At 38.1% G+C, this 16796-nt stretch overlaps 1 long non-coding RNA gene across 1 annotated transcript in view; it reads right to left on the reverse strand.

The window, feature by feature from the left end:
- Nucleotides 1–5745: 5745 nt before the first annotated feature.
- LOC116279433 (uncharacterized) overlaps nt 5746–16796 on the reverse strand; it is an 89892-nt gene continuing 78841 nt past the window's right edge. The window contains exons 4-5 of the long non-coding RNA XR_004188794.2: nt 10365–10412; nt 5746–5792 (exon numbers count right to left, since the gene is read on the reverse strand). This is a non-coding gene — a long non-coding RNA (uncharacterized lncRNA). The remainder of the gene's footprint in view (nt 5793–10364; nt 10413–16796) is intronic.

The raw sequence follows: 16796 nt of genomic DNA on the forward strand, positions 1-16796 counted from the left end.
TTCTACACTGGGAATTTTATGGAAACTACTGGAGAAGAGAAGTTCTCCATCTTTTGGTGCTGCAGCTAGAATATGAGCTCATGGCATGTGGAGAGAGTCCTCCTGAGAATGAGGGTGATCCAAGAAAGCAGGAAAAGCTGCAAAGCCCTGATCATACGCACTGTCAGAGCACCTGGAGCCAGCCCACACCTTAAGCTATGCTACTTCTTGAACTTCCAGGTACATGAGCCAGAAAATTGTGCTTAAACAGTTTGAGGTGAGTTTCTGTTACCTGCCCCGAAAGAGCCTTGAATAATACAATTATATTTTTGTGGGTCTTATCTTTTCTATAAAATTCTATGGCTTGACTGTCAAGACAGTTTCATCTCTGAGTCATACTATGCTATATGTGCTCTCAATTGTTTCCATGAAAATGGGGCACTTAGAACGGAGCATAATACTTTAGATGAGAATAAAATGCACTAGTGTGGAATACAGTCTAACATTTTCCTTCCTGTTTATGCCCTCCCTTGTCAGTTTTCACTGACTGAGGCCTCGATTGCCTTCAACCTCTTTCCTTCCATTTTCTTGTAGCTTGCCATCCTGTTGGCTTAGACAACATCTCAATTTCTTAGGGCTTTTTCACACAAACTTGAATTAGAGTATGCCTTGCCTTTCCATCTCTTCACCTTCACTTCCAGCACTTCCCCAAGCTACACAGACACATATCCACCTACCTGGTCTATTGAAACAGTTTTGAATTTTCTCTTGAGAGAGTAACTCAGTCTCTCAGAGGTTCAGTTTGCTTTACTGTAAAATTGTGCAGTATTTCTTAGGATGCTTTTGATTGTAGATATTAGAAACTCCAAATTAAAATGGCTAATTAATGAGGATATATTATCCATAGCAAGAAGTCTGGAGATGAGACAATTTTAGTTTTGGTAAATTTGGTGGCTAAGTGGTGTCATGGAGACCCAGGCTCCTTCCTCCCATCTTGCTACATTCAGTGTCTTCTCAGGCTAATTCCCTTCACGACTTCAAGATGGTTGCCGCAGTTCCACGCATCACAGTCGAAAATGCCCACCAGCAGAAGGGGGACTTCATCTTCCCAGAAAGTTCTTCCAAAGAAAGAAGAAAATGTTTCCTGGAAGTCCTTCAGATTTCCACTCATGTCTCGTTGTTCAGGGGTCTATCATAGGACCATGTTTAAACCAGGCCCTGGCAAGGAGTATGGGATAATCAGATTGGCTCAGACCAGTGGTCTCAAACCAAGTATGTGTCAGAATAACCTGTAGCACTTGTTAAAACACAGATTTGGCTCCCCCCCTAGAGTTTCTGATTCAGAAGGTCTGATGTGGGGCCCAACAATTTCCTTTTCTAACAAATTCCCAGATGTCATTGGTTGAGACCACAGGTAAAAAGTCACTGGCTGAAACAAACATTATACACCTGGGACTGGAGTTGAGGTTGGAGCCCATACTGGGCAGGTGTTTTCCCTCAGAACTTTGTTATTAAGAAAAGAAAGGTAGGTAATCACAGATGTCCTGGTATGGGAGCTGTAATCTCAGACTCGAAGGACCATCCTGTTGGTTACAGATGATGCACAGAAACTGCTCATCACTGTATATTCAGTAGCTGTAGCTCCTACTATCATTGTTACTGTTACTATTCATTCTGCTATACATAGACATTGTATTTATAAACTCTTTCAAATTTACTTGAAAATTTGATAAGTATGCTCTTCCATCATTATTCAGGTCATTGATAGTACACCAAACAGACCAAAGGCAGATAGAGAATTCTGAAAATCACAGGAGAGATTTCCCTGATCACTGACATCAGTCCACTAGACAAAATGCTTATGATTTGGTTCTTAAATGGTTTCACTTTGTTGAACTGTCATTTAGCCTAATTCTTTCATCTTATCCAAAAGTGTATCTTGAGAGACTATAAAATAATTTTACAGTTTCAAGTTTTCTTCTACATCTCTATGGAAAAAAATATAGAATAAACAATATGTCCTGGCATTTTATTAATAATATTATCTAACCTTTTCTTACTGAAGTATACTCAATTTGTAATGCTGTGTCAATATTTCTGGTATCTAACCTTTTTATAAAGTGTTTATCCTGTGTCAGATACTGTTCAAACTGTTTTATTTGGGTGGGTACTATTATTATCCCTTTCACAGAGGAGAAAACGAAGGCACAAAGAAGTTAAATGGCTTGCTCAAATGCAACTTGTAAATGGAGGTAAAAGTATTCCAACCTACCCTAATGTAATCTCTGCTAATAGGCACCACCACACATACAGTGCAATCTCAGGAGATGGTCATGATCATAATCCAGCAATACAGCTGGTGCCTACAAAGTTCTCACACACATATACACATATATACACATCTGCCTTATTCATTACAGCTTTTAAATGTTATACATTTTAGTAAGAAAAATGTTCTAGTTCTTTAAAAATTGTTCATAAAGTCAAGATGCATAGGACAAGCTTTATGTATCAGCGCTCAGTGAATCACTGTACTGAAAGGGTCACCATGATGGATAACAGAGCTATTGCACATGGAAAAGTGTATTGATTATTGTATTGCCTAATTAACACTTTAATAAACATCTAGAGTAGAAATATTTTTGCAAAAATTTCTGCCGAGTTTGACAATGGATTAGAATTAGAGCAAAATAGTAGTGGATGGTAACTGTGAGAACAGGGCTTTGCATTACACTCATTTAATTTGATGCGTAGACGTTGTCTCGATTCTGTCCTATTTGTTATAGATCAGTTCTGATGATTAATCTTTAAGTGACTAAAACTACCAACCAAATTTTTTAAAAAAGTTCTTTATTTGAAGTTAGGGCCAATCTTCAGTGTTCGGGTCCCTTGGCTCTGTTTGGATGACTTTTCTGTGTCTGGCCTCTAATTGAACTTATTTTGTCTCCTGATCATTAGTTTTTTCTTTGCAACTTGGCTGGGAGGCTTGCATCTTTAGGGAGGAAACTAATCAGTACTTTGTGAACTCCCCGGATTTACCTGGCCATGAATTTTAGCAAATCTAGGGCAGCTTGGCAGAAGGGTTGGGCACGGCTGGATGTCATTTTGTTTCTCTGTCACATTGTGTTAGGTCTGTTGCACCAGCAGGTGTCATACTGGCCTGCACTTTCCCACAGAAATACATTAAGTAAAAATTCAGAATCATTTCCTGTTCTATAAACTCTGAAAGTGGAGCACTAGCCTCAAACATTCTGCCGCAAAGAAGCAGTGAGTTGTGGTATCTTAATTATGAATGCATCAAATATGGAGGCCTTTTCCCCCACCCAGGTCTCTCATGGAAAATGCACACAGTGCTAGGGTTGCTCATCTAGGCAGCTGGTCTGCTTTTTTTTTTTTAAGGGGTCAGGAACATAGGTATTAAGTGAGTGTCCCTTTGCTGTTCTAGGACTGAGGTTCCTTCCTAAAGGGAGCAAGCATTTGATTCTATGGTTCTCAATCTTGAGTGCCCATCAGAATCACTGAGAGGAATGGTTCTATCAGAGATTCCTGCACCCACGCCCACCACCACCCCAGAAATTCTGATTTTGCATTTCTAATGAGCTCCCAGGTGATGCTGGGAGCAGATTTTGAGAGACCCTGCTTTAATTTAAGGCTTTGTTTTTACTTGGCAGACTCAGCCCGTTGGATCTGTTAAGTTCGCCCTGTTTCCTTCTTCATTTTGAATGGCTCAGCACTTGTAGCTCACATTCAGAAGACTTCTTAAAAATAAAGGCATGGGGAAAACGGCCACACTTCAGGTATTCTAAGTTAAGGTTTTTAGATGCAAGTAACAGAAATGATTTGAGCTAACTTGGTGTAGTAGATACTATGGGCTCCCAGCCAGATTCCCTTTTCCAGCCAGTGAACTTCTTCCCTAATAGCTGCAAGTGCTGTGGGTGATGGCTTGCAGCTGTGACCGTCTTCGGAGAATTGCCTTTGACCAGTAACAGCTGCCTCTCTCAGAGATGTCTAAGAAGTTTCACACCCCCCTCCCCTTCTTGGGCTAGTCATATATCTTGGGTTAAGCAAAATACATGAAGAATAGTTCCATCTGTTTCTTTTTACACAAGTAGCTCACATTATATTTCAGTTGGGTCACACTGGTCTAGAGCCTCCATAGTTGTATGGTCAGGCCAAAGCCAGACTCTTCTTGAGACCATATTTATTTCCTGAAGAAATCAGTGTTGGATGAGTAGAAGGCTGAGGCCAGCTGTGTAACAGTAAGTCATGACTCCTTAGCCAGTTTCAGTGCCTGAACCCATTTCTGCACCCAGAATCCATCAACTAAAGGGGAGGCTCTTCCCACAGGGAAGGACCCTGTGACACTATGACAAAAGTGTACAGGAATATAGACACTTGATCTTCCTAGTCCTCTGCCAAACAACACTTTGAACCACTTACAGGGTAAAGATAAACCAGGGAAAAGAGGATACTTATACCTTTGAAGGCTGTTGGACACAGGGACCAAATTAACACTGATACTCGGGAACTCAAAGCACTATCACCGACCTCCTGTTAGAACAGGGACCTATCAAGGCCCAGTAATAAAAGGAACTCTCATCCACATCTATCTCGCAGGGGGTCCATTCGGCCCACAGACCCACCTGGTGGTCATGTCTTTAGTTCCTAAACATACTCATAATGGAACCTTCACATTTGTTCTTTGGCCCATTAAATCCAAGCTATACTAGCATGAGAGGCCAAGTAAAAACTCCGAGGCTGTCCCTACCCTACCCCTGCCAATATAGTGAGTCAAATTATAATTCACCTCAGGAAAAATTACAGAGATTGGCGTCGCACTCAAAGACTTAAAGGATGCAAGGATGGTGATCGCAAACGTATCTCCATTTAAATTACTGGTCTGACGTTTGCAAAAACTGGATGGATCATGATGTATGTGAGTGGATTACTACACACCTAACCAAGGAGTAGCCCTGGTTGAAGTCTCTAGTAGATTGTAGAAGTCTGTGGTATATTGTAGCTGTTGATCTTCTGAATGCATTCTTTCCATATCCTTCAGAAAGAATAAGAAGTGATTTATCTTCACACTGAACAGCCAACAGTGTACACTACAGTCTATTTCCAGGTGAATGTTAATTCTTCCACCCTCTGTGCAACATAATCTGAAGGGAACAGGGCGGGCTGGACACCCTGTGGGACACTACCTTCGTTCAACATATTGATGGCAATATGTTAAACACTCCTGATGGTCAAAAAACTGTAAGTCCTCAGAATGCCTCGGTAAAACATAGGTATACCAGGAGGGAAGAGATCCACGCCACAAAAATTCAGGGGTCTGCCACACTGATGAAGATGTTAGGGGGCTGGTGAACTGAAGTATGCGGACATATCCTCTCGTAGGGAAAGGACAAGATGTTGCACCCTGTACCTCCCACCATTAACAGAGAAGCAAAATGTCTGGTGATTTTTTTGGTGTTTTGGGGTAGCACTTGGGAATACAAGGATGCAAGGATGGCACGTCCTTGCATCATCACAGCTATGACCATTTTGAGGGGGAAGTGAATGTCTGCTAGTTTTGAGCAGAGTCCAGAAGAAGAAAAGACTCTAGCAGATATGGGCTGAGTCATTTGCATGATGGTATTAGAGGTATCTGTGGTAGAAGAAGAGGCCACGAGTAAAGTCCCACCAGGAAAATCATAGAGCAGAGCCCTAGAATTTAAAAACAAGGCTATGTACCTCTGATTCTCCAGAAAGGAATGCAGTTCTGGCAACACCTTGATTTTAGCCTGATGAGACCATGTTGGATGTGTGACCTACAGAAATGTAAAATAATAAATCTGTATTGTTAAACCATGAAGATTGTGGTTGTTTGTTAATGTAGTCTGCAGATAACAAATACAGTGGACTTTTCTGGTCTTCATCACCTCCTCTTCTAATTAGGAACAACACTAGCTTCCTTTCCTATGGAGAACAAAATGAGATGCCACATGGGATAGTGCCTGGAAAACTTTAAAATGCTGGGCAAACAATAGGTATTATTAGATTTAGAAGCAGTTGAAGTGGCAGTCTCAGGAGAGGTCTTGCTGGTGCAAATAGGCAATTACACTGATTGTTGCTAATGCTTGAAAATGCAATAAGGTAAAGGAAATACATTATTTAAAAGTCTGCTTTGCTACCCCAACATTTGACAATATCTAAGCCTAATGAGGTCACGAGAGTAAACATAGAAAACTCAGTTAGTAAAGATTATATACTTGTCACAATAGGAGTAGAAGACAGAACTGGACCATCGCTATTTTAATAAAGCTCTTGGCCTGATAGAATGAAAAGCTAATTAACATATGATACCTAAAAACCAGATAGCTGCCTGCAACTCCATTTTACTTTATTGAGTCTGATTTGGTTATGCTGATCCTCAAGCATCAAGAGCTGCTTGGTATTACCAGTCTCTTAGCCCTGATTTCTTAATCAGCAAAGTAATGCAAAATAGCTGCTTATTTCTTGCACACGGTTAATTATGCCGGCTCATTTATTTTGGAAGGGACCACAGAGCTTACTTAGGAAGGTGGACAGGCCGCCTCTTCACTTTGGGGGATAATTATTTCCAAAGAAACTTTTAAAATATAGGCCAGTTTGTTCTGATTTTTTTTTAAAGACAGACCTAGATGGTTGAGCATCATAGTCAGGGAATATTTATTGCAAGGAAGCTATTCCAGTTAGTTTTGGTGAAAAGAGATTAATTTTAAGGATTGCACAGGCAACCTCAAGGGTATAAACATGGAAATACTTGTGGGTTTGTGAAACCAGGAACTGGGAAGCCAGAAACAATGACTTCTTCATCTACTTTTTGTGTGGTTTTGGCCTTTTGCTTCTGCTTGTTTCTAAGTGCTTGCTCCTTCCTTTTTGCTTCTCACTGCAGATCTCCTTTCTCTGCTTAGTTGTCTGTATGCATGTCGCTAAAAATGACTATGCCAGGCCAGCCTCTATGGGTATTGAGTTCAACCGACATAGCACTGTATTTTCCCATATCACTTCTTAGTTTAATTTAAGTATAGAGAATATGGTTGATTACTAGATGGTCAGAGAACTGGATGCTTAAAGTCTGGTGCATACTCCTAGTTCAATGAGCTGTGGTGCTGAGGTCACATGGTATACATTTGGCTGCGGTGGCCTGCAACTTCTACCAGGTAGCTCCCAGAGAAAAGGGGTGTGGGAAGGCAGACACCACAACACATGTCTCTTACACTTACTCACACTTAAAGCTTTAGTTCCTTGTCCCTGAAGAATGAATCCATTTCCTGTTAGGTTGATACCCTTGACAAAGGTTTCTCCCTATTTGACTTCAAAGCATTATATATTGCCTCCTTTCATAAGAGCTACAGTATCCTACCTCCAGTAGATATGCTGCAAATATTGTTGAAAGTAACAAAATTTTTGTCCTTTGTGAGTTTATAATCACAAACTTTCTACAGTTATTTCCATTAACACTAGGAATAATATCTTTTCATAGTTGGGATTTTACCAAGGTTGTCTATTTGGTTTTCTTGATGAAGGACTGATGTAATTAATGCATGTTGTCTTGGGCTATCTTGACGACTATGTTAAATTATTCCCCTGCTTTCTGAGGATAGTTTCTGGGACACATAATATCTCCTTCAAAAACAAATTGATTTATACTTAGTACATTAAAGAAAGTACTTTCAACTTAGCAATAAAAATCTGAGTTCACAGAGTCTAAAAATTTAACATTGAAGCAGAAACCCGAGTCCCTCACTGCAAGGAAACTTTGTCCTATTTTATCTGTGCTGTTTCATTAAAAGGAACATAAATGTTATTGTTAGCAGTGCAACTAGAAATTTTTATGAGCCTGGTAATATTGCGAAAAGACTCACTCAGACTGTTTAAGCTCCAGAATTCTAATTAATCTGAAGTTTATGGAGAAATTGATTACAAAAAGACTTGATGACACAATTTTGAGCCTAAATATATTAGACAAGAACATAAAGGACTGGTCTAGGAGAAAGGGCTGACAAAACTGACAACATCAGCTTGCCTGAAGTTGCTCTCACTGTGGTTTACTTCTGGACCAGTAAACTGGATAAATGACACTAGGATACAAATGATTGCATTGATGCAGTTCTGCACAGCATGTCTGAGGTTTCATGGAGGTGATTCTGATGTTCAGTACTCATAGTGGGGTGCATGGACTGAGCAATCTGCAAGGTCAGAAAAGCAGAGAAATCGTGTATTGCTGCTTTTTACTTTTTGGCAGGGGAAAAGACTAAAATAAGTTATTGCCTGCTGTCACCATGGTTATAGAACAGCATGCTCTATTTCTTAGTCGCTAGGCATGTGGTGTACCTACCCATGGCCTACCACATTATATATATATATTTTTTTCATTTTTAACTTCAGGAAATTGAGGTCATGAAAAAAAGTCTCAAAACACTATTGCCAGACTCCCCATTAGACCACACACTCCGGAGCCAGATAGAATGCATCCGATTCCAGCTCTGACAACCTATGGGAACTTTGGGAAAGTATGTAACCTCTCTTTGGCTCAGTTTATTCAACTTTAAAATACAGAATGAAAAGATTTCTGATTTCAAACATGACCTAAAATTGGGATTAGACAATTTCTGTCATAGTAAACAAATATAATACTAGAAAAATGTGTGAAGCATCTGCTTTTGGGTATTGGACAGGACCCAGTAACAGACAGTAGAATGCTATGGTTCTTGAGTGAAGAAAAACAGTTTACTTCTTGGGGGCACTTTCCAAACTGCGGTACTTCTAAGTGGAACCCAAACAAAAACTAAGAGTTTAGTTGTGCAAAAGAAGCAGAGATAGGATTTGGGATTGCTGAGGTGAACGGAATTTGGAGGGCAGAAGATTAGAAGGAGCTACGCAGACAATAAGGTACAGAAATCTGCACATGGATCTTGAATATTTGGCTAAATACTCAGATGTGTAAGGTCAGAGCAAGACTCCGTGGGACTTGGAAAAATGTAGCTATTGGGGGACTGTGAGCTGAACATAAATTCTAGATATTACATTGTTCTGGGAGACACTGGGATTGAAATTAGTGTAGAGACTTCACTGAAAACCCTGGAATTCCAATGATAGCACTGAAAAGCTAGACCTTAGAAGTAGGGCTAATCTCATCTTTGAGTGAGGGATGCCCTAGACGCTCCCCCAAAGCCCACCGCAGTGTTTCAGGAAGACCAAGTTGATCCATCCGTATATGAACCACATGACACTAGGTAAAGTCAGATAAATTCCAGCTCTCAAAAATGCATCATTCAAAATGCTTGGCACACAATAGAAATCAAGAATATTTAATCTATAACCAGGAGAATAAATTATCAATAGAGATAGAGATAGAGGTGACACATGTGTTGAAATTAGTACACAAAGACTTTAAAACTGCTATTAAAAAATGTCCAAGGATTTAAAAGAAAATATGGTCATAATGTTAATATAGGGGGAATCTCATCAGAGAAATGAAAACTATAAAATAAACCAAAGAAACATTATTGAAAGAAAAGAATATAATAATCTGAAATGAAAATGTCCTGAATGTACTTCCAAAGGTACATTAGATACTATGGAAGAAAGGTTCATGAAACTTGCAGGCAGGTTAATAGAAACTATTCAAAATGAAGCATAGTAGAAAATAAAAAAGACACACAAAAAAATGAAAAAAGACTCAGAGACCTTTGGGACAATATTAGGTGGTCTTACATACATGGAATTTGAGTCCCAGAAAGAGAGGAGAAAGAGAGTGAGGCTGAAAAAAATTTGAAAAAAATTAATGATCAAAATTATCCAAGTTTGATAAAAATTATCTACCCACAGACTCAAGGCATTTAATAAATCCCAAAGAGGTTAAACATAAGGAAAACGCACTTAGGCACATTGTAGTCAAAAATGAAAGTGAAATTTTAAAGAAACTAGAAAAAAAAGGCAATTTACATATATCAGAGAACAACAAAAATGATCCATACTTTTCATCAGAAATAACGCAAGCCAAAAGACATTGGAACTACACTGTTCAAGTCCTGAAAGAAAAATATCAACATAGATAGAATCAGGTAGATCAGATCAATGTAACAGAGGAGAAGATCCTGAAACAGACCCAGACCACAGCTAAACTGTCAGGTTTCAACAAAAGCATTACAGCAATTCTGTAGAGGAAAGGAAAGTCCTTTTTCCTTTTTGCTAAATAATGATAGAGCAACTGAATTGCTATATGAAAGAAAAAAAAACGTTGACACCTACCTGACACTTAAAAAAAGAAAAATGTCAAGAGAATCATAAACCAAAACATAAAATTTAAATCTATAAAGTTTCTTGAATAAAACATAGGAGAATATCTTCATTACCTCAATGCAGGGGAAGTTTTCTTATACAGAACACCATAAGCATTCACCCTGAAAGAAAAAAAATTAGGCCTCATCAAAATTCAAAACATACTGATTAAAACACTCCATTAACACAGTGAATAGTTAAGCCACACACAGGAAGAAAATATACACATTACATATCTCTGAGGATAATGGTAAAATAATTCTTACCTTTCATTAATAATAATACAAAACAGCCTCAATTAAACATAGGCAAACAACAGACATTTCACAGTGGAAGTATACAAATGGTCAGTAAGCTAATGAAAATATGCTCAATATCATTATTTAGCAGGGAAATACAAATTAAAAGTGAAATATGATATCACTGCATACTCATAAGCATGGATGAATTTAAAAAGGGTAGAAACAACAAAATATTGGTGAGCATGTGGGACAACTGCACAATACAGTGTCTGTGGGAAGGTTAAATGATACAGTCACTTTGGGAAAATGTCTGGCAGTTCCTATAAACTGAAACAAACACCTAACCTATGGTCTGACAATTCTAATCCTAGTCCAAAAGAATTGAAGTCATATGTTCACAAAAAGATTTGTACAAGAGTATTGACAGCAGCTTTATTCATAATAGCTCAAAACTGGAAATAACACAGATGTCTATCAATAAGAAAATGGGAAAACAAATTGTGGTGTATTCCAATGCTCTACTCATTTAATGTAGTTCTAGTGGTACTGTATTAATATTTACCCCACGGAATACATTTCAGAATGTTAGGGGTTATACTTCACATTGCACAGAATGAGACTTTCCTGGTATTATTCAGTTCTGCTCTTTAAAAAGGCACTGCAGCTGTTTCTACTCATGAAACCTCTTGACGCTCTGCAAATTCCCCATCTGTGGTTTCCCTGCCAGCTGACTTCTAAATGGCTGCAAGTTTTCCTTTCCATCTAATTATCTAGAATTTTAAATACAAGTAATTAATCCCTTGATCAAATAGTATAGAATTAGACTACTTTGATTGTTCCCTTCCCTCAAGAGATTGTAAGCTTCCACAGAATATAACATTTAAAGCACATTTAAACAGAACATAAAGCGGTTTTGGAGTAATACCCTCAAAATCCATAACCCAAAGCATTTATCTGATGAAACCAAACAAAAATGTTCTTTTGCTGAATTCTTCAGGGAATTGCTTCATCTACAGAACACTGAGATGCCAACGTTTCAGCTAAATGGTAGGATGAAAATACCAGAGAGTTACCTTATTCAAGTGACAAAGAGAAATCAAACATTATGGTGGTGATAATATTGAACACCAGGGTAATTTATTTTTAAAGGAAATTTTATTTTTTATCCCTATGGCTTCAGAATAAAACATTCACTGACAGATACTAGTTAGTGAAACGTAAATGGTAAAATTACAGAATTAAAGATGACTGTTTTCAACCTATCATGGATAGTGAGAGTCAGCTTAACATCATTTCTTGGGTCTTAGCTGTTTTCATAGACATTTCAAAGATGAAAGCATCCTATCCCCATTCTTTCTTTTTGGTGGGGGGGTAGGTAGTTAGGTTTATTTATTTAGTTAGTTTTTTTTAATGGAGGTACTGGGAGTTGAACCCAGATCCCTGTGCATGCTAGCTATGCACTCTACCACTGAGCTATGCCCTCCCTCCATCCCCCATGCCCTGAGACATTCTTATAAAGTAGATAGTAGTTCAGAATAACAATCAGGAGAGACTACAATAATTTATTAAATTAGCAAAAAATAAAGCCACCTTATAATTTGAATTTGCTTTGGTATAATAAGCCCACTTCCTTTAAAAGCTAGATGCAAGAAAATGTCCACCAGTTGGCTGGCAGTAGCCTCATTACCCTAATTCCACATAATTGCTGTGTTTGATCAAACAAAGCTGAGCTAACACCTGGCCCAGATATTAGTCTGTACTCCCATTTTAGATTAAAAAAAAAGATAAAAAAGCAGGGTGCACAGACATTCCTTTTTCTTTTTTTCCCCTCCACTGCCTGGAGCATGGGCACTCCATACTCTGTTTATGGTGTTGAACAGTAACCAATTACTGCAATCTTGGGAAGCTGCAGAGAACAAAGAGCTTCATTTGGGCAGTTTTAGGAATTGCAATTCCAGAGACACAGATTCGGGTAAACTGGAAGAGTGTTCCAAGAAAGAGAAAGAGTCAGGAGCTTATAAAGGCAAAAACCATTATGTTCTTAAAGTTGTCTGGCAAAAATTACGATCAACTCTGATGCAGGAAAGAAATATTAGTCCTTAAGGGATAGGCTGTCATAAGTTACTTAGGTGAGGATCCAGTAAGTAGGTACTGTTATGAGTTATTTTAGAGTGAGAGTCTGATAAGTATCTTGAATTTCTGGAGCATCGGGCAGATGTTCTGGAGGCCTGGGTTGATAGTAAGTGGTCAAAATTCAGATTTCATCTGGGCTGAGATGTGCATCATTCACACTTCCTCAATGGCCTCTTGGCTCCATAATAGACAGTTGTCTTGGCAAAATCGACTCCATTTTGATTTTCCTTTCACCGTGGTCAAAGAACTCTTAAATTTAGACACCACATCAGATATGCCATCATACTATGAAAGACTTTCAAGAGGCAAGGTTAGCAAGACTCTCCACAATTGTCTTTCAGTCCTTGGAATTGCTCCTAAAGGAAAAATATATTAAAAAAATATATATATATATATGTATATATATATGTATATATATATATATGTATGTATATATATATATATGTATATATATATATTTTTTTTCTAATACATTCCAGAAGTTGAATGAAATCATCTGTCTCTTTCCTGAAACCTTCCCTGGAATTACTTTTCACGGGAAAACTCCTAATGAGAAGACCTGAATGTAAAGATCCAATTCTCAAGAAGACCAGGTTTAGAAACAGTAAACAAGAGATATTTATTGCTTCCCCCCATAGAAGGGGGATACTGGAAAATTAATCCAAAAGAGTAATTTTAGCCTAAAAATATTGTTATCTATACATTTTTATATTCACTAAATAGTCCTAGGTCTTTTGTTTGTTTGCTTGCTTTTGGAGTGCTTTTGCAGGTAAGTTGCTTTTCCACACACAATCACTCAGGCAGTAAACATTCAGTTAGAATAGTTTTTGAAATTCTTCCCTCAAATGCTACACAAAATTCGCTCATTTAAAGTATCCCCAGAGATTGATTTCAGGAAAAACTAACCTACCAGCCCTCAAATACCCACCCATCCAACCAACCAACAAACCAATAAAAGTATGTTTATAACCATTAGCCCTTCAAACTTTTAAAAGGCCAATTGCAGCTGTGCCTACATAACACAAAATTGTATAAGAGCTGTTTAGACAAAGCAATAAACAAATAACAAAACTAAACAGACAAAAAACACCCTCTTGAACAAATACTGTGTAGTGTAAAGGTCTGACATGAAGTTTTTTATTGTCAAAGCCTCCATTTCAAAGACATTTGTCTGGAATAAACACCACCAGCCACGTGACACAGCTACCAGTAAAACAACCTGGCTGCCCCCACCCAGGAAGTTCCCCTGTGCAGAAAGCCCTGGGTAACCTAGAACTGACTGCATGAGTGACCCTACGTTTCCCTTCCCGTGCCTTAATTCCCACTCTTATGTTTTCAGTTCCCAAATGGTGGACCCACAAAACCCTAGACACCCCACTTTCGTACCCCCCAATAAAGGCAGAGCCCCACGTTTGCACTCCCCTCCCTCTCCCCTTGATCTCATTGTGTGGCCCTCGGTTGTGCTGTGTATCTTCTAGTACCTGTGAGTAATAACTATGAGTAATAAATCTTTCTTCAAAGTTTCCTGGTGGTTGCTGCTGAGGTCCATCTTGCAATCATAGTAAGAACCAGGGGGGCTGGTTCAGCCACAGCATGTCCGTGGGGCCTCTCCACAGCCACAAGTGGTACAGGCGCTGGTGAGTGTCCCAGACATTCCTTACTAGCTGAAGACAGCATCACTGTGGCCTCACTTTTGTTTGGCTGAGACAGATGGGAAACATACCCCTATAGAAGTTTGTGTCTCTTGTTTTTTCCAAAAAAACAAAAGGCAGAGACTGACAGGAAAAATACCCTTAGTGAAGTTTGTTTCTATTTTTTCCCCCAGAAGTCAAATCAAAGAAGAAAGTTTTTAAATAGTACACTGAATTTTATGCAAAAATTCAAAACAAAACAAACCTGCTTTGAGTATGTGTCTTCATTGTTCCAGTAACCGTCATAGAGAAATCTTTCATTGTTTGACAAATATGAGTTAAGAATCTAACAAATTTATAAATGCCATACATCTGTGAACACATCTTTTTTAGACACTTGACATATTTTGTATTTTTACATCTTTTATTTGAGGTATCATTGACATATGTTATATCAGTTTCAGGTGTACAATATAATTTATTTGATATTTGTATGTCCTGCAAAATGATCATCAAAATAAGTATAGTTCCCTTCTGTCACCATACAAAGTTACAAAAGAGGCAATGTCATGTCATTGACTAGTCACTCTGCTGTCCACTACATCCCTGTGACATTTACTTTATGATTAGGAGTTTGCATCTCTTGACCCCCCTTCACCCATTTTGCTAAACCACCCCCCAACACCCCTCCTGTTTGGCAATCACCATGCTGTTCTCTGTATCTATGAGTTTTGTTTTATTTTGTTTGTTCATTTGTTTTGTTTTCTAGATTGCACATATAAGTGAAACCACATGATTTTTGTCTTTCTCTGTCTGACATTTCATTTAGCATAATACCCTCTAGGTCCATCCATGTTGTTGCAAATGGCAAAATTTCATTCTTTTTTATGGCTGAGCAGTATTCCACTGTGTATATATATACCACATCTTCTTTATCCACTCATCCACTGATGGACACTTAGGTTATTTCCATATCTTGGCTATTGTGAATAATGCTGCCATGAACCAGGTGTGCCTATATCCTTTTAAACTAGCATTTTCATTTTCTTCAGATAAATACTCAGAAATGGAATCGCTGGGTCACATGGTAGTTCTGTCTTTAGTTTTTGAGGAAATTTTATGTTTTCCATAGATTTGTATTAATTTACATTTCCATCAACAGTTCACAAGGGTTTCCTTTTCTTTACATTCTTGCCAACACTTCTTATTTCTTCTGTTTTTGATGATAGCCATTCTGACAGGTGTGAAGTGACATCTCATTGTGGTTTTGATTTGCATTCCCCAATGAATATAACGTTGAGCATCTTTTCATGTGCCTGTTGGCCATCTCTACGTCTTCTTTGGAAAAATGTCTATTCAGCTCCTCTGCCCATTTTTTAATCAAATTGCTTGTTTTTTTTGTTATTGAGCTGTATGACTTCTTTATATATTAACCCCTTATAGGAGATATATATATATATATATATATATATATATATATATATATATATATATATATATATATCTCCCATTCAGTAGGTTGCTTTTTCACTTTGTTAAAGGCTTTCTTTGCTGAGCAGAAGCTTTTTAGTTTCATGTAGTCCCACGTGTTTGCTTTCACTTTTTCTGTCCTTGCTTTTGGAGTCAAACCCCAAAAAACCATCACCAAGACCAATGTCAAGGAGTTCACTGCTTATGTTTTCTTCTGGGAATTTTATAGTTTCAGTATAAACACATCTTAATACCACATACCAGAAACACCGACATGCCCAGAATTTACCTTAAGGGTATTTTAATTTTTAATCAATCTCTAGAATACAGTGTGTTGGAGGAGGGTTGCCTCATTGCATTTCCACCTTTTAAAATGTACATACTTATTATTAATTATAAAAATAGCACAACCACATTTCAAAAATTTTGGATGAATTTAAAAAAAACATTCATAATTATTCAGTTCAACAAAATGAAAGTATCACACATTTCAAAAGAAAGAAAAGAAAATCTCTTTTCCATGGAAAATGAGGAGGGTCACCCTTTCTCTGAAGAACACTTACACCGACAGAGCACCTCATAGCTTATCTCATAACGTCACTCCTGTATGTTGGCAATGCTGACAAGCCACCAGTCCGAACATCTTTTTTGTACTATTATCCCCACCTGCTGGCACTTTGGGATATTGTCCCCCAAAAGCCTCTGAAGGCAGAAAGCACTATGTTGTGTTTTCACAACTATTAATTTAAATTGTTGAAGACTGTTTCTACTTGATCCCAAGTAACAGACACCAGCCGTTATTGAAACCTTATAATCTTCACTCATTTTATTTTCATTTTTTTTTATGCACTGTTTAGTATTTTGTAATCTTCCCTGTACAACGTTTGTCAACCTATTTCTATCACTTTTGAATTCTCATCATTTTGCCTTCCTTCCTTCCCTAAAGTCAAAACTCCTTGAAGGAAAACATGCACTGGCTAAACTGCAAACTTACCTAGCCTCTTACAATCAGCAGCTCGCTGCTCTTCCT

This window comes from Vicugna pacos, chromosome 3 (assembly GCF_048564905.1).
Source record: "Vicugna pacos chromosome 3, VicPac4, whole genome shotgun sequence".
Classification (NCBI taxonomy): domain Eukaryota; kingdom Metazoa; phylum Chordata; class Mammalia; order Artiodactyla; family Camelidae; genus Vicugna; species Vicugna pacos.